We start from the raw sequence: 27,811 nt of genomic DNA on the forward strand, positions 1-27,811 counted from the left end.
TGAAGGGAGAGGGGTGGGCGAGGGTGGCGTGGCATGAAGGGAGAGGGGTGGACGAGGGTAGCGTGACACGAAGGGGAGGAGAGGCAGGAGCGGAGCTTCAGCGGGTGACGTGGCATTATCAGGAGAGTTGAAGGAGTACGAGCGACGTGGGAGCGGCATGTCGGCAGGTAGACAAGCATGGCGTGGCGTTCTTCTTCCTAGCGAGGCGAGGCGGGAGGTGAAGAGCGCGGAAAAGGGGGGGGGGTGAGGGAGGGAGGGGGGGATAGAGGGTGAGGGAGGGGAAGGTGAGGGGGATAGGGTGAGGGGGATAGGAGGGAAGGGGGAGGGGGATAGGGAGGGGAAGGGGGAGGGGGGATAGGGAGAAGAGAGGGGAGGGGGGATAGGGTGAGGGGAGGGGAGGGGGAGGAGGGATAGGGAGAGGAGGGGGAGGGAGTAGCGCGGCGGCTCTCGACGGCGCGGGGAAAGGAGCTGGTCGACGCGGCCCTCGCACAATCCAACGATGTCCGTGACCTTAACCAGAAAACATGACGAGGGAAGATACGCGGCGGGGGGATCGAGCGAGCGCGTTGTGCGGCTAATTCCCCTGGGCTAATTCCCCCGAGCCTCATTAAGGGGTACCTCACCTGCACCTCACCCCCCCCCCTTCCCGTCCTTCTACATCGTCCCTCCCCCTTCCCATCCCACGGGAACCCGTCCCTGATTGACATTATTCCTTCCCCTCCCCCCGTCCCCACCATTCAGGCCACGCGATATAATCTTTCATCAAACAAAGTACTAAATCCATACGCGCTTTTCAGTTATCCTGATTTCCCCAGTTAACACTTTTAGGTACACGCGGATTATAGAGAGGATCCAATCAATAAAATGCGAAACGCCTTTTGATTCCAGCACAATTGCTAACGAGATTACAGAGCCATCTCTACTGCCACGGGATCACTTTTATACAAGTATTCACAAATCTGTCCTAAAATGAAGCGACCCATCTGTTGCACCCCCATCCCCCTTCCCCATACACTGTAGAACACACTGAAGAAAATCAAACAAATCATTCACGGTCTACCTACCTACCCACATCCTTCCTCCCCTCCTCTCCTCCCCTTCGACTTCCTTAACCTTCGGATTCCTTCTCGCCTTGATCCCTCACACTCAGTCAACCTCCCTGCCACCGTGACATCGCACTTCCCTCACACGCTCCCACAAACCACTCCCAACCACCTTCCCTTCGCGCACACCTCACACGTACCAGGTCCCTAGGTTTCAGCTGTTATGCCCTTCTTTGCGTACTGCGGTAAGTAATCGTGGCAGATCGTGACATATTCTCTCTCTCTCTCTCTCTCTCTCTCTCTCTCTGTCTCTCTCTCTCTCTCTCTCTCTCTCTCTCTCTCTCTCTCTCTCTCTACATACGATAAATCCTCCACTGCCAACCCCTACAGCCCCCGGGAATCCCTTCCAGCACAACCTTGTCCGTCCTCCACACCTCGCTTCCCTCCACGGCCTCGTCAATTCACACCGGCAGTTCGACATGACTGGCATAAACACACCGCAGGCTTTTCATTCTAGTCCACGAAGCATCTAAAATCTTTTCAGCCTCGATAAGTAAGCTTTCAAGAAACGTTCCGAGTGTTTTCATCTCTTTCCTGTCGGGCGACAAGCAAACACAATCATCAGTCTCAAAACAAGTCTTTCGTTTTTTTCGTGAGCGAACAGCTGCTGCGTCGAGAGGGGTCAACCATTTTCCAACTCCGTGACCTCTCCCCTGACCTGTAGACGAAACAACCTCCCAGCGAACCACAAACTCAACTCATATCACGACCAACGGCGTATCTTCGAACACCAGTGTAAAACCTGGCCCCCCGAATGCCCAGGCATCCTCCTCCACATGTCCATGTGGCATGTGCGCGCACGCACATCTGCGCAGGTGGGAATGGCCCTGTGGAAGGGGTGGGGGTGGTGGTAAAACACACTATAACTTACACATGCAGGTGTCCCTGACGATGAAGCTAGTTTTGGTGATGCAACGTGTTGAAGCAGGTTTTCATATTCTGTTATTGGTGGTTGGTGTTGACGTGAGGGTTGCCTGGTGGTGAGTGGTGTGTGTATGTGTGTGCGGCGCGGACGGAAGGGACGCGGCGAGTGCGACGCTCACACACCTCGCTGCTCCTCCGGGCCCTCCTCCCTCCTCCCTCGCTCGCTCGCTCGCTCTCCCCCACCCTGGCTGCCAACACAACTCCTCCGCCGCTTCCATCCCTCGCGCTCGCCTTTCACACTCTTCCAACGCAATAACCCTCGCGAACACCCCTTTCCATCCTACACCCTCATCCTCTTGCACTCTAGCCTTCCCTACACCACTCCCACGCCGAGCCTATTTCCGAGTGAAATCGGACTGCCGGCGTACAGGGCGGCGGCGGCGAGGGACGTGCCAGGAGGCGTGAGGGAGAATATGTAATCCACGCCGCCAAACGAGAGCCCCGATCAAAGAGCTGTTTGTCCATGTTATCAATGGGACAGCGGTTGCGAGATGACAGCTGGCCGGTCTGTCAGTCAGTCGGGGGAGGGACGGCGACGCGTCAAGAGCCGAGATTCGCCCTGTGACCCCAAGCCGAGCAATATCAACTCGTGGCCGAACTTGCGTAACTGGGAAGTACTCGAACACAACTTAAAACCCGTACATTCCTCCTCCCCCAAGACCTGGCCCCTCGGCATGACTGCCCATGACATGTTTACTTTGGTAAGAAAAACAGCATAAGAATAAACGATGATTTTTTTTGCGTTGATATGAATGGTGTGTGTGTGTGTGTGTGTGTGTGTGTGTGTGTGTGTGTGTGTGTGTGTGTGTGTGTGTGTGTGTGTGTGTGTGTTCGTACGCATCCCTGCATGAGCGTCAGTACGTAAGGGAATGGACATTCTCACTCTCATGACATTAAAGCCCATACTAATCCTCACAGGCTTCGTACGTACGGCCAGCTTAACGTCTAATTCTCACGAACTTTCAGCAGAAATTACACCGCGCTTTTGATCCACACGAACCTGCCATAAAAAGCCCACTGTACTCTCATATACTCACACCCTAATGCCAGGATCATGTTCCCCGAGCTTATTATAAGTAACCGTGAACCAATCCTGCCTCGAAATCTAAAAAAAGGGGAAAAGAAAAATAGACGGAACTCCTTCCCCTTGAGCTGAGGACTCGGTAAATCCTACCAACTTTATACCTCCTTATTTTCAGGGCAAGCTACGCTAAACGCTTCCCGCGCGGCATCCTCAAACTACGATGATCCATTAAGCCTAATCCAGTACACACACCCTCCTCGGAATCGAAATCAAGCCGACCAAACCCGGCGCTTCCTTGGCCGCGAAGACTAATATCAAGAACCACCATCTTGCCGGCGCGTGCTCCCCGCCCACCATAGATATATATATACATTTCCAAAAAGAGTTGTCACCAGCTTCGTAGATTTATTATCGTGATGGGTATCTCGTCTGCCCGGGGAAACATAACCCATACTTACATGCTTTACTGGCCCCAAGCCGTGAAATGCCTAATTCTCACGAACCTAGCCTCCACAAGGCTTCGGGAACTTCTCACATTCTGAGCAAGCCGACTAACCAAGGAGAGCATAACACGGATACAAACGACAAATTCTCTCATTCTTTCATTGCAATTGATAAAAAAGAATCGTTGCAATGCGCCCATTCTTACGAATACCAACTATTTCACCATTTCTGACACGGCGACATCACTAACTCTCACGAACTCGCGAGCAGAGAGCAACTTAACCTAACTCTCACGATCACAGCACTTCAAAGGTAACCCTAACATCCTAACTCGCACGAACCTCGCCTTGATTCAAAACCTTCCCATAGAATGTTTAACCGGATAAAATGTAGGGATTCGGACGCAGACGAACCTCAAACACTAAAACGCCAAACAACGTCAAAGCGATAAATCACAAAAACTTAAGCCTAAACTATGATTCAAAAGCACTTTACACCTGCGTGAACTGGTCTGAAAACGGCCTTTTTAATTTAGTCAAGACGCATCCTCTTCGGTCACAAGACAATAGCTTTGCGCAATACAAGGCTTCGTAATCACTACACAAGTTTTGGGATCCGCGCAGCAGTTGGGACGCCGATAATTTCCAAGATATCCTACGTCACGTACAAAAAAATCATTCTGGATTCGTAGCCATAATTAAATGCGATCGTTCTGAAAATACCTTCACGTACAGAATGCGGGGAAAAATTAAAGATCGCCGAGTAAATTTCTACAACACTACAATTAACCCGAGTCCAGTATACATTATGCAGAATACGCACGTGCGCTCGCCCAACAATTACAACGGCAGCAAGCGGGGTGAATAATACTCCAGAACCCAAGACAGACGGACGGAATACATCATGCAGAAACAGTCGAAAGCGATCTGCCTACATTCCGAAAAACGACAAGCCGATAACAAAGCAAAGTTTCTAGGGACGTCACGAACGGCGCGTAATGAAGCCACGGCGAGGTAAAATCAGCGTGAAGATGCGAGGCAAGCTAGGCAAAGCTAAGGCTGAGAGTTCAGGCAAATGGGACACCCCTGAGGGGGTGGGGGATAAGAAGAGGCGGAAAATAAGAAAACAAGGGGGAAAGGAGAAAAGGGAAGGGAAGGGGAGGGGGAGGGGGAGGGGGGAGAGAGAGAGAGAGAGAGAGAGAGAGAGAGAGAGAGAGAGAGAGAGAGAGAGAGAGAGAGAGAGAGAGAGAGAGAGAGAGAGAGAGAGAGAGAGAGAAAGGGGCCAAGCCAGGCCAGCCATCTAAGCCGGGCCAGGCACCGAGGGTACCTGGACCGACCGACCGACAGCTACATTGTGTTGACGAGGAAGCACCGCCCTGGGTCGATACTTCTAGCTCCAGCCAGCCCCTCACGCGATCACCATACCTGCCTTCCTGCCAGACCTTATTATTACACCTACTCCCCCACTCTTCCTCCTTCCCACCCTCCTCCCCCTCTTCCTCCCTCTCCCCTTCATCACCCCCTCTTCCTCTCCCCCCTCGCCGGCCAAAAATCACGTCGTGGGAAACTATAGTGACTACCTTACCATACTTATCACTATAATGAACACCTTTCCGCTGCCGACAAACACATGCATATATTCATATTCAGGAGAAAGAGGATGGGTAGAGAGAAGAAAAGGAGAAAGGAAGAGATGAAGGAGAGAAGAACAACATAAATGAGGCTAAGGGGGGAGGATGAATATCGGGAAGAGAAAGGGGAGGGGGAGGAGGGATGTAGGGAAAGGGAAGGGGAAGGGGGAGGAGGGATGAAGGGAAGGGGGAAAAGGAAAAGGGGAGGGGGAGGAGGGATGAAGGGAAGGGAAAGGAAAAGGGGAGGGGGAGGAGGGGATGAAGGGAAGGGAAGGGAAAGGAAAAGGGGATGGGGAGGAGTGGATGAAGGGAAGGGAAAGGAAAAGAGGAGGGTAAGGATGGATGTCAAGGGGAAAGGAAATGGGAGGGATGTGGGGAAAGGGAAAGGGGGAGGAAGGTTGTAGGGAAAAATGAATTGAAAGAGGGCGTCCGAGAATGGGAAGAGCACGGTTTTCAGGGGGAGGGGGGGGGTGCAGGGAAAAGGCAGAAGAAAGGAAATGAGAGGGAAGCAAAATTAAAGTGGAAGGCAAGGAGGGAGGAGACTGGAATGAGGCAGTGGAGAAGGAAGAAGATAGAGGGAGGGAGAGGGAGAAGGGAGTGGTAAGAAGAGTAAGACGATGGGAGAAGGGAGACAGGAAAATAGAAGTACCATGCATTGGATTCGACCTCTTAAGAGGCGCGAAGAAAAAGAGGTAGAGAATGGTAAAAGGAAAGAAAAATAATGCAGAGTAGAGCAGGGAGAAAATATAGAATAGAAGCCCTGAGATACATGGATACAGAGAGAGAGAGAGAGAGAGAGAGAGAGAGAGAGAGAGAGAGAGAGAGAGAGAGAGAGAGAGAGAGAGAGAGAGAGAGAGAGAGAGAGAGAGACAGCCAGCCCTTACGTATTGAAATCCGTCTTCAATACAAGGAACGCACTCCCGCTGCCGAGATAACAGCACTTGGGGGACTCGAGCGACCGCCTCTCCCTCCCCCTCCCATTTTGAGTCGCCGCCGTGAAAGAACGTTTCTCCGAATCAAGTCGTCCCGGTTATCAATACCGTCCGAACTGCCTGATACAGCTGCCGATCTCCCTGTCACCTGGTTCCGCGCAGGAGGGTCGCAAAGACAAGAGGTGGGAGGGGAGGGGAAGGGCGAGAAGAGGGTGGTGGCGGAGGAGGAGGAAGGAGAGAGTAGAGGAGGAGGAGGAGGAGGAAGAGAGTAGAGGAGGAGGAGGAGGAAGGAAGAAGAGAGTAGAGGAGGAGGAGGAGGAAGGAAGAAGAGAGTAGAGGAGGAGCAGGAGGAAGGAATGAGAGACTAGAGGAGGAGGAGGAGGAAGGAAGAAGAGAGTAGAGGAGGAGGAGGAGGAGGGAAGAAGAGTAGGAGAAGGAGGAGCAGGAGGAGGAAGAGAGTAGAGGAGGAGGAGGAGGAAGGAAGAAGAGAGTAGAGGAGGAGGAGGAGGAAGGAAGAAGAGAGTAGAGGAGGAGGAGGAGGAAGGAAGAAGAGAGTAGAGGAGGAGGAGGAGGAAGGAAGAAGAGAGTGGAGGAGGGGGAGGAAGGAAGTAGGGAGTGGAGGAGGCGGAGGAGGAGGAAGGAAGAAGAGAGTGGAGTAGGAGGAGGAGGAGGAAGGAGAGAGTGGAGTAGGAGGAGGAGGAGGAAGGAGAGAGTGGAGTAGGAAGGAGAGAGTGGAGTAGGAAGGAGAGAGTGGAGTAGGAAGGAGAGAGTGGAGTAGGAAGGAGAGAGTGGAGTAGGAAGGAGAGAGTGGAGGAGGAAGGAGAGAGTGGAGTAGGAAGGAGAGTGTGGAGGAGGAAGGAGAGTGTGGAGGGGAGGAAGGAGAGTGTGGAGGAGGAAGGAGAGTGTGGAGGAGGAAGGAGAAAGTGTGTGGAGGGAGGAAGGAGAGTGTGGAGGAGGAAGGAGGAGAGTGTGGAGGAGAGGGAAGGAGAGTGTGTGGAGGAGGAGGGAGAGTGTGGAGGAGGAGGGGGAGAGTGTGGAGGAGGAGGGAGAGTGTGGAGGAGGAGGGAGAGGGAGTGGAGGAGGAGGAGGGGGAAGGAGAGTGAAGGAGAGTGGAGGAGGAGGGAGGAGTTGTGGAGGAGGAGGAGAGTGTGGAGGAGGAGGAGAGAGAGTGGAGGAGGAGGGAGAGAGTGGAGGAGGAGGAGAGTGTGGAGGAGGAGGAGATCGAGTGGAGGAGGAGTGAGTGAGAGGGAGGAAGAGGAGGAGGGGGAGGAAGAGGAGGAGGGGGAGGAAGAGGAGGGGGAGGAAGAGGAGGAGGGGGAGGAAGGACCTCAGCCATCACCTGTTGCTTATCGCGGCCGGCGGAGGTAAATTGGTGTTAGTGCCGGGATAATGGACTCGTTCACTCCGTCGCCGGATTTTACATACTGCCAATTTCGACCCATTTCTGGCCGGGGTTAGCTCCCTAATGGCCCCTTAATCAGCCACCTAACAGCCATACATATTAAGAGATTCACAAGAAACCTAAACATAAAGGTGTGAGAAAAATCTACGTTTAATCGGGTATTCGTTATTTTGCTTCTGTGTTTTCCACTGAAATACGTCAGGTTTAATTCAATCGATATACTTTTCACAAAGGTTGGAATGTGCGCGCCTTGTACGTCTTATTACTTGTACTACAAATACTAATAGTAATAGTAACAATATTACTTTAACTAATAATAAGCAATATCAATACTTACTCCTTTTGGGTATAAACAAGACCTACCATATACCTTAAGTCGCCTTCCTTTAGTACTCTGGCAAATCAAACTTACAAAGAAATCAAGCGCGATCGGCCCATTCAAAGCTAACCGTCACCGAAAGGCCCGCCACTCGAAGCGTTATCAGCGCCTACGTAACTCGAGCGATAGTGGCAAAGATCGGCGAATCAGCCAAGGGAGCCAACGCGATCCGGCTCCCGTGACGCGGTGGATCGAACACTCCTCCCCATTCACATACAAAACCGGTGTACTGTGAGTCTCCCTCCCGAAGAAGCGAACTCATTTCAGGGTCTCCACTCCCATCTCCTTGTGGAAAAAACAAAGCCTTTTATTCACAGCCGTTCGTTCGTTCTCGCCCCTTTTCACTCCCTCGAATCCACATGCATCGCTTGCACGCACTCACGCATCTATTCATTTTATCTATTTCGCTCCCACCCTCCCTGCCGTGCACTCGCTCCATCAGCAGCATTCCTCGTGCGCTGAGCTCCCTTTTCTGATTCACCAGCACTCAGCCAAGCCCAGTTCATTTTCACGTACTCCATTCTCCTAATTCTAGAATTTTTCGTTCGTTTTCTTTCTTTCTTTCTATCAGCCTATTGTGACTCACTTTCCACTTTCCCCTTTCCCATTTCATCATCCTCCCCGCTCCCATTTTTTTTGTCCTCCCGCGGATATAAAATATCCCTATTCACTTCCTCTCTCCCGAGTTGGTCAACATCGACCCCTACACTTCAACAGATCCAATATGCTCCGCGTGGCTCCCTCCACCCTCCACCCACCACCCACGCCCATCAACCACCTGCCACCTGTCACCTACTACCAGGTCGTGCGGTGGATCCTGGGTGCCTTTGTCTCGCGCCGGGCCTTTGTCTGTCCCTCCTTGCCAGTGCCACAACTCACCTAATGATTTATGGACACCTAGGCCAGGAGTCACGTTTTAAGGGCGCGCGGAGGCAAGGCGGAGGAAGGCGAGTCCTTAATTGAGCTACGTGGCGAGGGGCCTTGCGAATCACTTAGGACTCCTGCTTAAGTCTTGCCACGCATGCTGCATAAAGGCCGTTTATTTCCAGACTAAGGTTACATGATGAAATAAACACGCATTGTGTGCAGGTGAAAGAAATCTGGATTACAGCTGAGCAAATACATAGAGCAAACGGGCGTGTCGGCACCTGCAGGTGAAGAATTCCTCAGGCATAAACGTACACTCAACAACCGTTTGTGTTCATGGTTGAACATTTCAACCGCTGGCCAAGACTTCTATTCAAATTCAAGTTACAAAGAAGTGCACACCGAAAGAACGAGCTGTAAAGGAGCTCAGCAGCTTAATCTTTTTAATAGATAAATACGAACCAAGGTCAATGAAGTCATTCTAAAAGTTAAGAGTGAGGAAGCATCAGAGACACCAGATACGCAGAATGAATTGGGCGCGAAGTATGCAAGGAACTGGAATAATTGCCAGGGCGCCACAATCCGCAGACACGGACATTTTGTGCCGCGACGCTCCCCGCCAGTATTCCGTGCGCCAGGGTCACGCGCGTCCTTGGCATCGCCATGACCCGATATCGTGGATCACGACGGCCACAAAACCCTGTATGATGGAGAGTTAGCCCAACAATAACCATTCGTCTACAGCCTCGCGTTTAGGTCGCCCTTTGTGTGTGTCTCCTCAACCCGCTGGGAACCTCACTCGATAAACGACGCCTGCCCAAAATGTAAACACTGCAGCATGACTCACATCCCGGAGTGGTCCCCGCCATTTTGGTTCCCGTGAAAATATCCGAGGAAGGCAGGCGAAAGGGCGACGCGAGGGAAGGCGAGGCAGAGGCCGACAGACCGGGGAGACCGCCGTGTGGTAACATCCAGGTGGCAGCCTTCCGAGGGGGAACAATAGCCCGTGCTCCTCCCGGTCTCTTTATTCTCCTGGCCTCTCCCTCCGTCCGTCCGACCGTCCCTCCATCCCTTCCTTCCTCCTTCCCTCTTCCTCGCTCGCCTTCTTTACCAATATTCTACTCCTGCTCTTATTCTCTCGTTTCCAGTCTCCCAACATTACCTTCCTCCGTACGCGCCCTCCTTTAACCTACTCTCGCTAATCCTCCCATTACTGTCGCTTCTCATTTCCATCTCTTTGCATTTCTCCTCCTCCGCTTCTTCCTCCCTTCCTGCGCCCGTCGCGTCTATCTCCTCAGCTGCCCAGTACCTCATCCTATCACGCCCGGATTGCATGGCCCCTCTCCCTAATAAAATTACTTCCTGGCCATTGGTATCATCTTCACTGAAGGGAATGTGCGCGCTTTCGCCTTTCATGGACAGATAATCGGACAAAAAACAGCCATTTCAAGCGTTCGTTGAAGGACTGGCTAAAATATGAAATTCTAGAGCTTTATCATTATTGTCAAATTATTCTTGTTTAAAAGAATCCTTTAAGCTGCTGTGTAATCAATCAGGGAAATGATAGATCAACAGTGGCTATATATAGCAATATGCATCTGCATTATCTAAATCTGCCAAGTCGCAGTATTTTGCGTAAACGGGCCATGCGTTCACTAATCGCCAAGTACAATTAAACAACTACAAGCTCACACACACAGACACACACACACACACACACACACACACACACACACACACACACACACACACACACACACACACACAGCCTCTTCAAAAGCTCTCAAAGTTCTTCCCTTCGGCGTCCCTTTCACAACTCGCGTGTCATCGTCCTAGAACCCTCGCCCAACCATCGTCATCGCCGTCGCCAAACTCCTCTCTTCCCCTCCTTTACCTTTTCACTTTCCTCTCTCTTTCTGCAGCTCCTCTTCCTTTATCTCCCCCTCGACGGCCCCTCAGCCCGCTTACCCCCCAACCCAAACCCTGGCTTCGGATTTCCCTTTCAAGCCCCTCGCCCCCAAACCAGCCCGACCCACCTATGGCAACACTCCACGCCCTCTTCCCTCCCTCCCTCGCCACGCCCTATTCATAATCCACCTTCCATTACTGATCGGTAAAAGCCCTTTTAGAACCGGGGCGGCAGATGCCCTCGCCAAATGCTGCAACAAAACGGAGTCGAAGAGAAATTATGCTTCGGCCAAGTTGCCAGGTTACTCCCCCCCCCCCCCTTCAGCTCTCGCTCTCTCTCTCACTCTCTCTCTCTTTCCCTTTCGTCAGCGGAATGCCGTTTCGTAGGATGACCTTTATGGGAAAACTAAATCATGAGCTATTTTCCTAATTTGATTTTTAAGTAATGTGGCCGACCCCACAATAACACTGCGAAACCAATAACCATCCGTCTAATTAAACCGGACGCTGGTGACGGCGTCCACAATATTGCAACATCTAATTAAAATACCTTTCCTGAGAATATAAAAGCCCATCACGTTATAATATGGTATTTCCCCATTTCGACAGCCCCGGAAGGCCGGCCAAACGGGACAATGCAAGCCTGAAAGAGAAATGCGTAGCTACCTCAAAATTACATAAAAAATACCGCGGCCATATATCGGATGCTTCTCATTTGCGGGATAATATCCGGACTGAAATTAAAAGGGAAAAATGCCGTCATACAGCATCGCCCAGCACACACAGCCGTTCTTTCAAAAGACAACAAAGTGTAAGATTACTCGTTCACAAACTGAACTCAAGTCTCTCGCCTATTGCTCTCAATGAACAAAGACGGCCTCGGCCACAAATCACAATTTCAGAGCGGCACACGTCTAATCTGATCAGCAATCAAACGCCAACATTATGAACCACGCGACACCTACACATCCACTCAAAAAATATGAAAAGTAAAATAAAATCGAAAAAATATATATAAATAACCATTTGTAAACCATCCGTTCAACCCAACATACCGTGTTCTAAGAAGCCATCAATCAAGGTCAGATGCAATCACACAATCGTCACTCACCTGAAAAGAAAACAAATAAATTTTAAACCACCCTGATACATGCTTGTCATAATCATCTGGCAAAAACAACTTTGGTTCGAACATCTGTTTACTGCACAATCACAAGGCTTTTTTGTTACCCAAGCTATTTTTACAGAAACCTTTTATATAAACAAAAGTCCAACTTCCCACCAAACGACAAGAACCTAAATGGAAATTATGGCAAATTCTTACGAATTCGCTCTCTTTCCTACATTATTGAAGTGACAACGGAGTCATTATCTTCCCAATTATTCATTCGGCGAAGTTCTATTAGTGGGAGGCTGCAATGACTACATCCGCCTCTATTTCTGTAAGTGGCCCCCTCTCTGCAAACTCTCCCGCTGCCATTTCCTGATCTGCAATCCAAAGCGATCACTGCTCAGCCCGCCTCTCCCTCCCTCCCTCCTCCCTTCCCTTTGCTTCCCCCTCCTCCTTCCCTCGCCCTCAGTTTTTAGAGTCAACCCCCTTATCTTTCCCCTCCCGCCCTCCCCCCCTTTCTTCCCCAATCTTCTTCCCATCCCGCCCCTCCCCATTTCTACCCAATCTTTCCCATCCCGCCGCCCCCTCTCCTCCCCATCTCTCCCGCCCCCCTTTCTTCCCTCCTGTTCCACCCTCCCGTTTCCCCCTTCCTTCCTTTTGTTTACCCTCACTCCTGGGCGCCGTTCAATCCCTTTCCCTCAGTCCCGCTGTCAGAATCAACCCGACGCTTCGCCAACCCTCTCTCCCTCTCCCTCCACCCCCTAAACCCAACCCAACCCACCCCTTCAGCCTCAGGCAAAACACCCACTCCCCTCCCTCCCTATCTCTACCCCCTCCCCCCCCCCCCCCCCCATCCCCCCCCCCACCCACTCGCAATTCTACACGACCAAGCCCCAAAGGACGCAAATAAGGCGCGCCAGAGGAACCCCAAACCTCCCAACCAAGTCCTCCAAGTCAACCTTCGCTGGTGTCTGGAGGTAACATCCTTAACTCCCCCCCTCCCCCCACATCGCGGCCTTGGTCTCGCGTCGGGGCGGCAAATTACCCATTCAAGAAGTTTGAGAGATGTGCACTCCCGACTCCAATAGAAAGGAAGTAAGCCAGGCCCCAATTATACATAAATCTAACTTCTATCACTCGCCATATATTTGTAGGTGCCACAGTGGAGCATCAATATGAGAAGGGAATACTTTACGTACAACCAAACAGCCGACGAATGGGGAAATGCAAGGGAAAAAAACACCTTTTGCCGATCACAGTCACTACCTATCCAATGCAATGTCTATATTTATGAATAACCACCAACCCCTCCTCCCCACCACACAAACACACATACACACAACCCCCCTCCATACACCCCTCCCACACACACACAGACCGTAACCCTACAGACACACACACACCCTAACCCTACACACACACACACACCCTAACCCTACACACACACACACACCCTAACCGTCCACAGACACACACACCCTAACCTCTACACACACACACACACACCCTAACCCTACACACACACACACACCCTAACCCTACACACACACACACACACACACACACACACACACACACACACACACACACACACACACACCCCAACCCTACACACACACACACACACACACACCCTAACCCTACACACACACACACACCTACACACCCTAACCCCACACACACACACACACTACACACACACACACCTAACCCTACACACACACACACACACTAACCCTACACACCCACTACACACACACACACACACACACACACCCTACACCCTACACACTACACTACACACAGCACCGCCCTAACCCTACACACACACACACACACACCCTGAACCCTACACACACACACACACACACACACACACACACACACACACACACACACACACACCCTACACACCTACACACACCTACACACACACACACACCCACCCCCTTCCCACACACACACACACACACACACCCTAACCCTACACACACACACACACACACACACACACACACACACACACACACACACACATAACCCATACACTACACACACACACCCTAACCCTACACACACACACACACACACACACACACCCTAACCCTACACACACACACACACACACACACACCCCACCCTACACACACACACACACACACACCCTAACCCTACACACACACACACACACACCCCAACCCACACTCACACACACAGACACACCCTAACCCTACACACACACACACACACACACACACCCAAAACCCTACACACACACACACACACACACACCCTGAACCCTACACACACACACACACACACGCACCCAACCCCCCACACACACACACACGCCCCCAAAACCCTACACACACACACACACACACACCCTAACCCCCCCCCCCCCACACACACACACACCCACACCCCATCCCTACACACACACACACACACACACACACCCTAACCCTACACACACACACACACACACACACACACACACACACACACACACACACATACATACACACACACACACCCTAACCCCTCCCACACACACCCTAACCCCATCCCTACACCCCTCCCACACACACACCCTGCCCTATATTGTTCTTCCCAGTGCATTGACGCCGTAAATCTCCCGCCTGCCTTTCTCCGCGCCGGCCAATGGTATTTTGGACTTGTTTACAATGCATGTTCGCGCTGACAAGTGGGGTGGTGGTAGGCGGAAGGTGAGGTTTATTGGAAGGCGCTTAGTTTTCTCGCTCGCTCGGAATGTCGATGGGCGCGAGCGACTAGGAAGAGAGGGGTACGGGAGGGCAAGAGAGGGGAAAGAAAAATATAAATATACTGACTGAAAAAGAAGGGAGACGGTGGGGAAAGGAGAGGAGGAAGGGCAGAGAGGAGGAGGAGGAGGAAGGGCAGAGAGGAGGAGGAGGAGGAAGGGCAGAGAGGAGGAGGAGGAGGAGGAAGGGCGAGGAGGAGAGAGGAGGAGGAGGAAGGGCAGAGGAGGAGGAGGGAGGAGGAGGAAGGGCAGAGGAAGGAGGAGGAGGAGGAGGAAGGGCAGAGAGGAGGAGGAGGAGGAGGAAGGGCAGAGAGGAGGAGGAGGAGGAAGGGCAGAGAGGAGGAGGAGGAAGGGCAGAGAGGAGGAGGAGGAAGGGCAGAGGAGGAGGAGGAGGAAGGGCAGAGAGGAGGAGGAGGAAGGGCAGAGAGGAGGAGGAGGAAGGGCAGAGAGGAGGAGGAGGAAGGGCAGAGAGGAGGAGGAGGAAGGGCAGAGAGGAGGAGGGGGAAGGGCAGAGGAGGAGGAGGAGGAAGGGAGGAGGAGGAAGGAGGAAGGAGCAGAGAGGAGGAGGAGGAAGGGCAGAGAGGAGGAGGAGGAGGAGGAGGAGGAAGGGCAGAGAGGAGGAGGAGGAAGGGCAGAGAGGAGGAGGAGGAAGGGCAGAGAGGAGGAGGAGGAAGGGCAGAGAGGAGGAGGAGGAAGGGCAGAGAGGAGGAGGAGGAAGGGCAGAGAGAGAGAGAGAGAGAGAGAGAGAGAGAGAGAGAGAGAGAGAGAGAGAGAGAGAGAGAGAGAGAGAGAGAGAGAGAGAGAGAGAAAAAGGGAAAAAAAGAAAGAAAAAGAAAGAAAAAAAGAGAGAGCCAGCAGGAAACAAGCGAACACACGACCAGAAACGGAAGTATAAGGCAAGAGAAGAGAAGGAAAAAAAGAGTAAGAACGGGGGAAAAAATACGCGGCTCTTCCCTCCCCAATGCCATCAACGTCGCATCCTCCATCATCTCCATGCACATGCCTTGAGAGCAGAGCGGAGGTAAGGAGACACTCCCGCCACCCACATCTCCAATAATTATTTGCCTCTTCGCGCCGGCCGCCCTTTCAGAAAATGCTCTCTCCGAACCAGATCATTACCGACATCTCCAGGACGTTTCCCGTTCCTATTCCCATCCCCCGGCCAAGAGAGGAAAAAAAAATACATACATATACATTGGAAAATCACAAGACGAAACGATAATAAGGAGAAAAAATCCCGTCAAAAAAGTGTTCTATCAAGAAATTCATTCGTACAGCCCTCCCCCCCTCCCCTCCCCCATCTCGGAGACTCCTTAGTAACTCCCATCCACCCATCCCACCGCCCCGACCTAACCCCTCCCACCCCACCCTCCCCCTCCCGTCCCCAAGCAACCCTTCCTACCTGCCCATACCCTAACCCCTTACACCCTCCCCCTCCCCTCCCCTCCCCCCCCGCGCACATCGCAAATCCGGCCTCAGACGTTCCAAAATGCGATATTTGTCGAGCAGCCGTCATCGTTCCCCCGCCGTGTATGTTCAGACCGCACTTCTAACTCCCCCGTAATGAAGGTAATACCTCGAGCTCTAAGGCCCCAATTTGTGGCATCACCGCCGTCTATAATGGTTTCTTCTCCGGCGGAAAAACACACATCCTTCTTTCTTTCCCGTCCTTCCTTCGTTCCTTTCTTTCCTTCCTTCACGCGTCGCCCACCTGCAGTCGTAGCTGAAGTAATAAGAATGGTCATCTCGACATCATCAATACTCCAGCTTGACGTAATTCGCATCCAAACCGCCGCGAGTTAAGAGACGTAAAATGAGAAAAAATATATAAAAAAATCGGGAGTAAAAAGAATAAGGCGGCAGCAGCGGCGGCGGCGGCGGCGGCGGACGACGTCGACGACGAACTCAATCTCCAATATTTCGGGAACGGCGATAAAAGGGGACGAGCGGCAGCCCATCTAGCCAATCACGGCCAGGTAGGAGGAGACGGCCAAGGAATACCCACGTCATCCAATTTTCCATCAAAATCAGGTGCCACAATATCGATTCGATTTCCCCGAGAGAGCCAGCCAGCAGGGAGCGAGCGAGCGTCTTCGGCCACTTACGGGACTTGGCCAATAACGAGCGACACTATTTACTGGGTTTGGGTCCGCGGCGCGTCCTCGGGCTGACGTTGACGCCGGCTTTTCGAGGGGAACCAAGCCCGCGTGGAGGCGGAAAAACGAAGGCACGATCACTTCACCGACCGATTGACGCTCACGACGAAAAGGCCTCCAAATTACTCCCGACTCTCACTTCATTAAAAAGACACTACATAAGGTAACTCAGGAGTAAGAAATACAACTAATATAATCGTTTATCTCGCTTTTTAAACGGCACTTCGGCAAAGACGGACAAAAGCTGCACAATGTACAAGGAACTAATTCAGTGAAAAGAAGGGAAAAAGTTGAAACCTAAAAAAAAAGATAAAAACGGATGACACCCCGTGGTTCAGCAGCGATCACAACAAGGCTCGAAAGGCACGAGCCGAGAGCCCGGGACGAGGCAAGGCGAGGCGAGGCGAGGCGAGGCAGGGAGGGCGAAAGAGGAGAAGAGGCGGAATCGGACAACCTGGGCTGACGGGGAAAACGAGATGGGAGGTTTTCCTTGTCGGGCGTCGAGTGAGGTTCATCATTAGCAGATAACAACGAAGGTAATTGCGCGGCAGACGTAGATGGTATCGTATGGCAATTACGCCCTTCGCCTAAAACTGAAATCTGCCAAAAACTGCCACACAAACGTAACGGCCTCGAAGCTTTCACATCCCGAGCTTCCCGCCCCTACCCACGCCCCCCGGCAACATCCTCAAATAAACGCTACTGTCAGACCCCACCCACCCTTATCAAACCAGCCTAAAAATCAATAATATTTACCCTAAGCAGCACGGCAACGACCAGCACCCAACGCCAGCCATCGAACTGCTCGCGGCACTATAAAGTAAAACCATGACAGACAAGCGGAAATGCAATTTATTCCCTTTATTCCTCTCTATTTTTTTTTTTTTACATCCTTCAACCTCCCCCCCTTCCCCTTCCCCTCCCCCTCCCCCACCCTAAAAAAAGAGACTAATCAATGCAAATCGAAGGCGAAACGATTCAAAGTAATCATCAACTGTCACACAAAAATCTCGAGGGAAAGGAACGGCTCCCCGGCACAGCCCTTTGGAAACGCAACCCCGCCTCTGGTACACATACATACATGCACATACTTGGCATTCGAAATCAGCAAGAGAAAGACGGGTAGGGGGGGAAGGGGAGGTGGGGGCTAGGAGGAGGCAGAGAAGGAGGCAGAGGAGGAGGAGGAGGAGGGAGAAGCGAGGAGGAGGCAGAGGTGGAGGTGGAGGGAGAAGCGAGGAGGAGGAGGCAGAGGAGGCAGAGAAGGAGGAGGAGGAGGAGGCAGAGGAGGAGGAGGAGGAGGCAGAGGGGGAGGGGGAGGAGGCGGAGGAGGCAGAGGAGGAGGAGGAGGCAGAGAAGGAGGAGGAGGCAGAGGAGGAGGAGGAGGCAGAGGAGGAGGAGGCAGAGGAGGAGGAGGCAGAGGAGGCGGAGGCAGAGGCAGGAGGAGGAGGCAGAGGCAGAGGCAGGAGGAGGAGGCAGAGGCAGAGGCAGGAGGAGGAGGCAGAGGCAGAGGCAGGAGGAGGAGGAGGAGGCAGAGGAGGACGAGGTGGAGGAGGCAGAGGAGGAGGAGGAGGAGGAGGCAGAGGAGGAGGAGGAGGAGGAGGAGGAGGAGGAGGCAGAGGAGGAGGCAGAGGAGGAGGAGGAGGCAGAGGAGGAGGAGGAGGCAGAGGAGGAGGCAGAGGAGGAGGAGGAGGAGGCAGAGGAGGAGGAGGAGGAGGCAGTGAAGGAGGAGGAGGAGGAGGAGGCAGTGAAGGAGGAGGAGGAGGAGGAGGCAGTGAAGGAGGAGGAGGAGGCAGAGGAGGAGGAGGCAGTGAAGGAGGAGGAGGAGGCAGAGGAGGAGGAGGCAGTGAAGGAGGAGGAGGAGGCAGTGAAGGAGGAGGAGGAGGCAGAGGAGGAGGCAGAGGTGGAAGAGGAGGAAGAGGAGGAGGAGGCAGAGGAGGCAGAGGAGGAAGAGGAGGCAGAGGAGGCAGAGGAGGAGGAGGAGGCAGAGAAGGAGGAGGAGGCAGAGAAGGAGGAGGAGGCAGAGGAGGAGGAGGAGGCAGAGAAGGAGTAGGAGGCAGAGGAGGAGGAGGAGGAGGAGGAGGAGGAGGAGGAGGCAGAGGAGGAGGAGGAGGCAGAGGCAGAGGCAGAGGAGGAGGAGGAGGAGGAGGAGGAGGAGGAGGAGGAGGAGGAGGAAGAGGAGGAGGAGGAAGCAGAGGAGGAGGAGGCAGAGGAGGAGGAGGCAGAGGAGGAGGAGGAGGAGGAGGCAGAGGAGGAGGAGTAGGAGGCAGAGGAGGAGGAGGAGGAGGAGGCAGAGGAGGAGGAGGAGGAGGAGGCAGAGGAGGCAGAGGAGGAGGAGGCAGAGGAGGAGGAGGCAGAGGAGGAGGAGGCAGAGGAGGCGGAGGCAGAGGCAGGAGGAGGAGGCACAGGCAGAGGCAGGAGGAGGAGGCAGAGGAGGAGGCAGAGGAGGAGGAGGCAGAGGAGGAGGCAGAGGAGGAGGCAGAGGAGGAGGCAGAGGAGGAGGCAGAGGAGGAGGCAGAGGAGGCAGAGGAAGAGGCAGAGGAGGCAGAGGAGGAGGAAGAGGCAGAGGCAGATGATGAGGAGGAAGAGGCAGATGAGGAGGAGGAGGAGGAAGAGGCAGAAGAGGAGGAGGAAGAGGCAGAGGCAGATGAGGAGGAGGAAGAGGCAGAGGCAGATGAGGAGGAGGAAGAGGCAGAAGAGGAGGAGGAAGAGGCAGAGGCAGAGAAGGGGGAGGAGGAGGAAGAGGCAGAGGAGGAGGAGGAGGAGGCAGAGGAGGAGGAGGCAGAGGAGGAGGAGGAGGCAGAGGAGGAGGAGGCAGAGGAGGAGGCGAAGGAGGAGGCAGAGGAGGAGGAGGCAGAGGAGGAGGAGGCAGAGGAGGAGGGGGAGGAGGAGGCAGAGGAGGAGAAGGAGGAGGAGGAGGAGCAGGTGGAGGAAGAGGAGGAGGCAGAGGAGGAGGCAGAGGAGCAGGAGGAGGCAGAGGAGGAGGAGGAGGCAGGAGGAGGAGGCAGAGGAGGAGGAGGAGGCAGGAGGAGGAGGCAGAGGAGGAGGAGGAGGCAGGAGGAGGAGGCAGAGGAGGAGGAGGCAGTGAAGGAGGAGGAGGAGGCAGAGGAGGAGGCAGAGGAGGCAGAGGAGGAGGAGGAGGCAGAGAAGGAGGAGAAGGAGGAGGAGGAGGCAGAGGTGGCGGTGGCGGTGGAGGGAGAAGCAAGGAGGAGGAGGCAGAGGTGGCGGTGGCGGTGGAGGGAGAAGCAAGGAGGAGGAGGCAGAGGTGGCGGTGGCGGTGGAGGGAGAAGCAAGGAGGAGGAGGCAGAGGTGGCGGTGGCGGTGGAGGGAGAAGCAAGGAGGAGGAGGCAGAGGTGGCGGTGGCGGTGGAGGGAGAAGCAAGGAGGAGGAGGCAGAGGTGGCGGTGGCGGTGGAGGGAGAAGCAAGGAGGAGGAGGCAGAGGTGGAGGTGTAGGTGGAGGGAGAAGAGAGAGAAGGGAGGAGGGAGGGAGGGAGAAGAGATAGAAGGAAGGAGGGAGGGAGGGAGAAGAGAGAGAAGGGAGGAGGGAGGGAGGGAGAAGAGAGAGAAGGGAGGAGGGAGGGAGGGAGAAGAGAGAGAAGGGAGGGAGGGAGAAGGGAGGAGGGAGGGAGGGAGAAGAGAGAGAAGGGAGGAGGGAGGGAGGGAGAAGAGAGAGAAGGGAGGAGGGAGGGAGGGAGAAGAGAGAGAAGGGAGGGAGAAGAGAGAGAAGGGAGGAGGGAGGGAGGGAGAAGAGAGAGAAGGGAGGAGGGAGGGAGGGAGAAGAGAGAGAAGGGAGGAGGGAGGGAGGGAGAAGAGAGAGAAGGGAGGGAGAAGAGAGAGAAGGGAGGAGGGAGGGAGGGAGAAGAGAGAGAAGGGAGGAGGGAGGGAGGGAGAAGAGAGAGAAGGGAGGAGGGAGGGAGGGAGAAGAGAGAGAAGGGAGGAGGGAGGGAGGGAGAAGAGAGAGAAGGGAGGAGGGAGGGAGGGAGAAGAGAGAGAAGGGAGGAGGGAGGGAGGGAGAAGAGAGAGAAGGGAGGAGGGAGGGAGGGAGAAGAGAGAGAAGGGAGGAGGGAGGGAGGGAGAAGAGAGAGAAGGGAGGAGGGAGGGAGGGAGAAGAGAGAGAAGGGAGGAGGGAGGGAGGGAGAAGAGAGAGAAGGGAGGAGGGAGGGAGGGAGAAGAGAGAGAAGAGAGAGAAGGGAGGAGGGAGGGAGGGAGAAGAGAGAGAAGGGAGGAGGGAGGGAGGGAGAAGAGAGAGAAGGGAGGAGGGAGGGAGGGAGAAGAGAGAGAAGGGAGGAGGGAGGGAGGGAGAAGAGAGAGAAGGGAGGAGGGAGGGAGGGAGAAGAGAGAGAAGGGAGGAGGGAGGGAGGGAGAAGAGAAGAGAGGAAGGGGGGAGGGATGGAGAAGAGAGGAAGGAGGGAGGGAGGGTGAAGAGAAGAGAGGAAGGAGCGAGGGATGGAGAAGAGAGAGAAGGGAGGAGGGAGGGAGGGTGAAGAGAGAGAAGGGAGGAGGGAGGGAGGGAGAAGAGAGAGAAGGGAGGAGGGAGGGAGGGAGAAGAGAGAAGGGAGGAGGGAGGGAGGGAGAAGAGAGAGAAGGGAGGAGGGAGGGAGGGAGAAGAGAGAGAAGGGAGGAGGGAGGGAGGGAGAAGAGAGAGAAGGGAGGAGGGAGGGAGGGAGAAGAGAGAGAAGGGAGGAGGGAGGGAGGGAGAAGAGAGAGAAGGGAGGAGGGAGGGAGGGAGAAGAGAGAGAAGGGAGGAGGGAGGGAGGGAGAAGAGAGAGAAGGGAGGAGGGAGGGAGGGAGAAGAGAGAGAAGGGAGGAGGGAGGGAGGGAGAAGAGAGAGAAGGGAGGAGGGAGGGAGGGAGAAGAGAGAGAAGGGAGGAGGGAGGGAGGGAGAAGAGAGAGAAGGGAGGAGGGAGGGAGGGAGAAGAGAGAGAAGGGAGGAGGGAGGGAGGGAGAAGAGAGAGAAGGGAGGAGGGAGGGAGGGAGAAGAGAGAGAAGGGAGGAGGGAGGGAGGGAGAAGAGAGGAAGGGAGGGAGGGAGGGAGGGAGAAGAGAGGAAGGGAGGGAGGGAGGGAGGGAGAAGAGAGGAAGGGAGGGAGGGAGGGAGGGAGAAGAGAGGAGGGAGGGAGGGAGGGAGGGAGAAGAGAGGAGGGAGGGAGGGAGGGAGAAGAGAGGAGGAGAAGAAGGAGGTGAATCAGGAGGGAGGGAGGGAGGGAGAAGAGTGGAGGGAGGGGAGGAGGGAGGGAGGGAGGAGGGAGGGAGGGAGGGAGGGGAGGAGGGAGGGGAGGAGGGAGGGGAGGAGGGAGGGGAGGAGGGAGGGAGGGAGGGAGGGGAGGAGGGAAGGGGAGGAGGGAGGGGATGAGGGAGGGAGGAGCGAGGGGAGGAGGGAGGGAGGAGGGGAGGGAGGGAGGAGGGAGGGAGGGAGGGAGGGAGGAGGGAGTGAGGGAGGGAGAAGGCAGAAGTTGAGAGAAGAGAAGGGGCAAGGGAGGAAAAATGAGGTGAACGAGAAAGAAATACCAGAGCCGGCAGAAGAAAAAATATACGGAGAAGAGGGGGGAGGGGAGAATATGACGAGTAAAAACGGAAAGAAAAAGCAAGGAAAAGGGAAGAGAAAAAAGGAAAAGGGCGAGAAAAGTCAGGGAGGCGAGGGGACTCGGAGTTCCGCCAACCTAAGAGAAAAGACAAACAAGGGGCAGTGGGCAGTGGGTCGGAAATCGCTCGCGCTTGGCTTCAGGCACGTACCGTCGCAGCTGACACTACATAAACAGGTCTCGGTAATCTCAATTCAATTAACTAGGGTGTATATAAAAGAACGTAATATTTCCTTCTCACGACAACTAGGCCTACTGAGACAAAAGCAGATATGATTTTCTTTTTTGATAGGAGTTTCTAATTCCCTGAAGTTGAATTATATTACTTCTAAATACTGTCAACTTGATTATTTAAAAAAAAGGGAAAATTAAAAGCGATAAAACGGCTTCAATTTACTCGAAATTCAAATCAATAATACTTACGCGCGAACTTTATGATCGCTAAAAGAAACCATTAACCGAGCGGAAAAGGGGGGGGGCGGCGAGAAGGGAGGGGAGGGAGGAGAAAAAAGCAACAATGTTCAAGCAAGCAAGCACGCTTGCGATGACTACATCTCGGCATAATTGAATATCTGAGCAGCAGTTCTCAAGGCCGTGACATCGCGCCTCCGTGTAGCATTATACCAAGGGAGCGGTTTTTCAGAGCGGGCGCTGGCGGGGAGGGAGGTGTTGGCCTCGCCGTGTTCCTAAGGGTTTTTGCCGACCGGGTGGCGGCGGTGGCACAGCCTGGCCAGGTGGTTGGCAGGGGCGACGGCACCGCCCCGATAATGGCGAGGCCCACAGACTCCGCGCTACAGGCTGCCTTACCTCGCCTGCCGACGGACGACTTACAATTCAACTGCCCTGCTGTCGGCGACACAAGAGGAAGAGGGAGAGGCTGCGGGCACTGAAAAGGCAGACGCCACCATGCAGCATCAATCATCATCGCTCACCCACGTCAATAAAAGCTAAACGGAGCTAGCATAAATATCGCAGCTGTAACCTTACACGATGCGACTTCAGCTCCTCCTCCTCCTCGGTCCTGATGTCAACGGCGTTGAAATTCAGGTCACCCTCTCGCAGAAACTCGGGTTCCCTTCGTATATGCAATTCGCTTTACCCTTCGGCATCAACTTTTAAGATGAAACAAAGGAGATGAGAACTGGCGAGCCCAGACTCCTATCACCGACATTTGCGGGATACACCGAGGTTCCATTATCAGAAGTATTAGTTAATAGTCTACCACGCCATTTACCATAACCATACTAGGAAGGTATGACTAAGGAAGAGCATGGTGCGGGTGGAGCACCCTTAAGCTACGTTTAAGGAGCAGCATGGGCGTGGGTAGGTCCCGGATGTGGTGACGTCATCAGCAATATGCGGGGGTGATGCCAGCCACGTTAATCCCTCCCTCCCTCGCCCTTCCCCTCCCCAAGCCCTGCAAACCATACACTACCACCAAGCGCGACGCGGGAGAGGCCCCGCGCTTTTTAGGGGTGTCTTTTTTTTAACTTTTTTTGCGACCGTAGCAGAAATAAATATACACCAACGTAAAAACTGAGACGTTGGCCAAGTCGATGAACAAAGGTCTCTATCACCTCCCTATTTTTTTACATACACTGCAGCAACCACCAGAGGAACGTAGCTTCTCGCTGTTCGTCTCCACCCATCACAACAACCAACCAGCCATTTCCCCCTGCATCTCAGTCCTCAGCGCTGATGAAATATCCTACGACCCATCCTAAGACACCCCCCCCCCCAACAGCCGCCCCGGCACTCAATCCTTGAGCTAGAATGACTCACATGCCCGCATTCTGAGCCGAAGTACCGGCCGAACAAAAGCTTTTTGTCCCGTTATGCGTCAAGCCTTCAGCCCCAGCCCTCAGACAAAACAAACAAACAAATAAAAAGGCGTTAGCCAATCATTTCCTTGACATAAATGCATTTTGTTTACAAAGCCTATGCCCAAGGCTTCCTTCCCCGCAGCACGGCCAACCATAACCCTCAATCTTTTAGTCATGCCTTATAAATTCTGTCCCTCAAACCAATACAGCCTATTTCCTCCTTAAAAGGCATCAAAGCCCGAGCCGATTCCTCCTAAAACAGAATTAAAATACTTCACTCCGGTTCCCCTCTAACATTTCTCACAAAACATCCGACTCTCCATTTCCCAACAGGATAGTCTCTAAGAGATATCTATCCCTCTATAAAAAAAAATGAAGATATATAATACAAATATAGTAGAAAATCCCTCCATAATATCAACAATAACGGCTTATGTCACACAATCAATCTCAGATTATCAGAAAACTTGGATCATAAGACCCCGCCCTTACCACACACACAGGGAAAAAATGTGCCCAAGATCTCCCCCTCCCCCTACACCAACCAAGGAAAAGAAATCGTTAGGGCTAGCTGGCTGACACGCTTCTCCCCCAGAGCAGACTAGCAAGAGAGCCTGAGAACGAGCCAGCAAGGGAGCAAGGGAGGGCCGCGCGAGGTCACCCGAGGATGACGAGAGGAAACCAAGAGGTGGCGGGTCGCGCCGCAATGGTCCGGTTACCATGACGACCTGGCGAAAACAACCCCCGCCAGTCTCCCTGGCCATGACTATGGCTGTCACTCCGTTCTCCTATGAGCTATTTCCCCTGATCCGTCCTGGAAGGCGAGGGGAAGGAAGTTGGAAAGAAGGGGGGGGGGGTACATTTGTTTGAGAAAAAGACGTTGTCTCCCCAAGGGCGTTAAACAGAGGCGGGAGAGAGGCGGCTAATCTAATCACACAAAGGGTGGATACGTAGAATGATGCACGTCAACATATGGTATATATTTATATCTAACAAAAGATCTGATATACAAACATTGTTATTCAGACAGAAGACAGTACTATAATAAATCATTTACATATTATGACAAAAAATACTAACGCATGTATATGTATATACACATCCTATACACCTACTTGTAATCCCACATCCATAGACCTAAATATCCACACATGACATGTGTATATCCAAATAAAATACACACACTTATGTGCACATTCAAACACACATTAATGTACACTCCCATTTTCATACGTTATACAGACAAGCAATATATGCGTAAATATACCCATGTTGTCAATCCCAACAGTTGGGCGCAGCTCACGATCTGCAGCGGCCCTGGCCCAATGAAACCCGAAACAAAACGCATTTATAAACATATATTCGTGTTGTTTCGGGATTCATTGGTTCAGGGTCACCCGGGCTCATGAGCTGTTCCCAGCCTTTTAGGAGCATAAAAATCGTAACAGCACAAAAATATATTAACTTGTATATGCTGTCCATCTACATACACATAGGTATAAAAAAAGTATTCATGCATGTTCCCAAACCTATCCATCTATCCATCCATCCATTATATATATCCATCTATCCATCCATCCATTATATATATCCATCTATCCATCCATCCATTATATATATCCATCTATCCATCCATCCATCTATCCATCCATTATATATATCCATCCATCCATTATATATATATATCCATCCATCCATCCATCCCTGTAAATATTCAGAGTCTATGTTTATATATATATGAAATTGTTCCTCTGTGCATTTACACGTTATAAAAAACAGCATTTGAAAATTTACGCCCACATTTATATCCACGAATATGCACCCCCCCCCCACACACACACTTACCATACGTAGCTCCATAAGGTAAATACCATAATGAAAGTACCTGGAAAAGTTAATTACCGTGGAGGAGGAAACACTAAAGATGTATATAATTCTGCGTATGAGAGCATCAGGATATATATACATTTCACAGAAAGGAGGCGAGAACGTCGATAAAGCCTATGGTTAGGATACAAAGGATGGAGAAAAATCAGTTCACCGCCATACCAGAACTCGATATCTGCAATGGCAGTCTTACTACAAGCGAGGGGGGGGGGTAATAAGAAGGAAAATGGTGGATAAGTGTATTATCAAGTGGTAGAGCTGCAGAGAACGTGGGGGAAATGGATAGAATGGAGAATCAAGTGGGAAAATGGAGGAAAAGTGGATAATAAGGGGGGACGTGGGAGAATGGGGGCCCAACGTGAGGAAAATACCAGTATACATTATTGGCTCTCGGTGATAAAAAAAAGTGCCCCCACACTGAGAAGTGGAAACTGTGTTTGCTTTTAAGAAATGGCAATTAAAACGTATGAACATAGTAAATATTGCTGGTGGAAGTGCAATCAACTAGTATATATATATATATATATATATATATATATATATATATATATATATATATATATATATATATATATATATATATGTACGGCAAGTGTTATGTGGGGGAATTTGTAATGATAATCACAAATCAATACACTAAGGGGTATAAAAACATCAATGGGGAATCAGAGAAGGTACACTTGACCAGTTCTCCCAGCAACTCCTTGGTAATTGCCCGAGTTTAATTGGCCTACAAGTATGGGCGGACGATTGTGCTGGAAGGTAAGTGGAACCCTTGGGAAATCCCTATGTTTCTACTTAAACAATTCTGGAGGCTAGGCATGAGTAATTCCAATGTGTGCAATGTATGCAATAACTTGGGGGAGGGGTATAAGTTAATTAGCTTAATAACAATGGGGGCAACAGGTAAAGCTGTCTGGAACTAGTGGTACTGCTGGAGGCATGAATAAGCAATTCATAACAAAATAGATTCTAGTGAGGAAAACATTAAGTCAATTGCAGGGTGTGTGAAACATGAACATAGGGTAGCTAGCATTCTCTATATGTAAAATGTGGTCAAGTTCATACGGGTTCTTTTCACAGGGAAATGACGTCCTCGTGAGAAAATGACCAATTACAGAAGACTAAAAAAATTGGGTCCATCAAAAAAAGGACCATCAGGAAAGTATGGGGATAGACCCATGAAAATGGTCGTAGAAAGCTCCGAGTGTCAAATGGTGCAACGAACAGCTGACCAAGAGCCTCTATTAGGGAAAACAACAGTAATGGACCATAACAAAGGTCAGAGTTAACAAGATAAAAGGTGTAGGAGATGCACAGGGAGAAAGAAGTCACAATAAATGCGAGATCCTGTAATGGGGAAAAAAAAACAGATCTGCCAAATGAAATGCAGATGATATGCCATTGTAAACATTAACAATAACAATAATAAAAAAGCCTTAATAATATGCAACCTTCAAATGTGCAACAATACAATACAAATGTGCCCCCATATGGATATATTACACAAATTTTGCATAAATGCTGTAAAAGGGAAATCCTACTAGTGTTTCTGGGGAGGGGGTGGGAGGATCTAAAGTACCACTTAGAAAAGGAAAAACAGTTGAAGCAAAGAAGCATGAAAAAATGCACAGCAGATGGTATATCTCGCAAAAAGTGAGAAAAAGTAAGTATTGATAATACTGCTAAATAAAAAACGAATATAAAATAAAAAATAAAACTTAATAAGCAACAGCAGCAGCGATGACCTAAGGTTAATGGACAAGTAGATCCAGAACAGATGTAAGTAACCTAAAGAAAGGGACAATGAGGAACAGATGTTCTTGCAAGAACTGTCCTTGGTGGACTATTTTGTTTTTGT

General features: G+C 52.1%; 1 protein-coding gene across 28 annotated transcripts in view; it reads right to left on the reverse strand.

Annotated features, from left to right (window-relative positions):
• The window catches only part of heph (polypyrimidine tract-binding protein 1 heph), a 153,205-nt gene that overhangs the window by 105,205 nt on the left and 20,189 nt on the right, over positions 1–27,811 (reverse strand). For 14 of the 28 annotated variants that reach the window (XR_011399129.1, XM_070131031.1, XM_070131021.1 and 11 more), the window contains exon 1: positions 1,975–2,137. The exons of the other annotated variants lie outside the window; for them this stretch is intronic. The gene's annotated coding sequence lies outside the window, so the exon portion shown is untranslated. Of the gene's footprint in view, positions 1–1,974; positions 2,138–27,811 lie in introns of those variants that run through there. 28 annotated transcript variants of the gene reach the window in all.

This window comes from Penaeus vannamei, chromosome 16, assembly GCF_042767895.1.
Source record: "Penaeus vannamei isolate JL-2024 chromosome 16, ASM4276789v1, whole genome shotgun sequence".
Classification (NCBI taxonomy): Eukaryota; Metazoa; Arthropoda; class Malacostraca; order Decapoda; family Penaeidae; genus Penaeus; species Penaeus vannamei.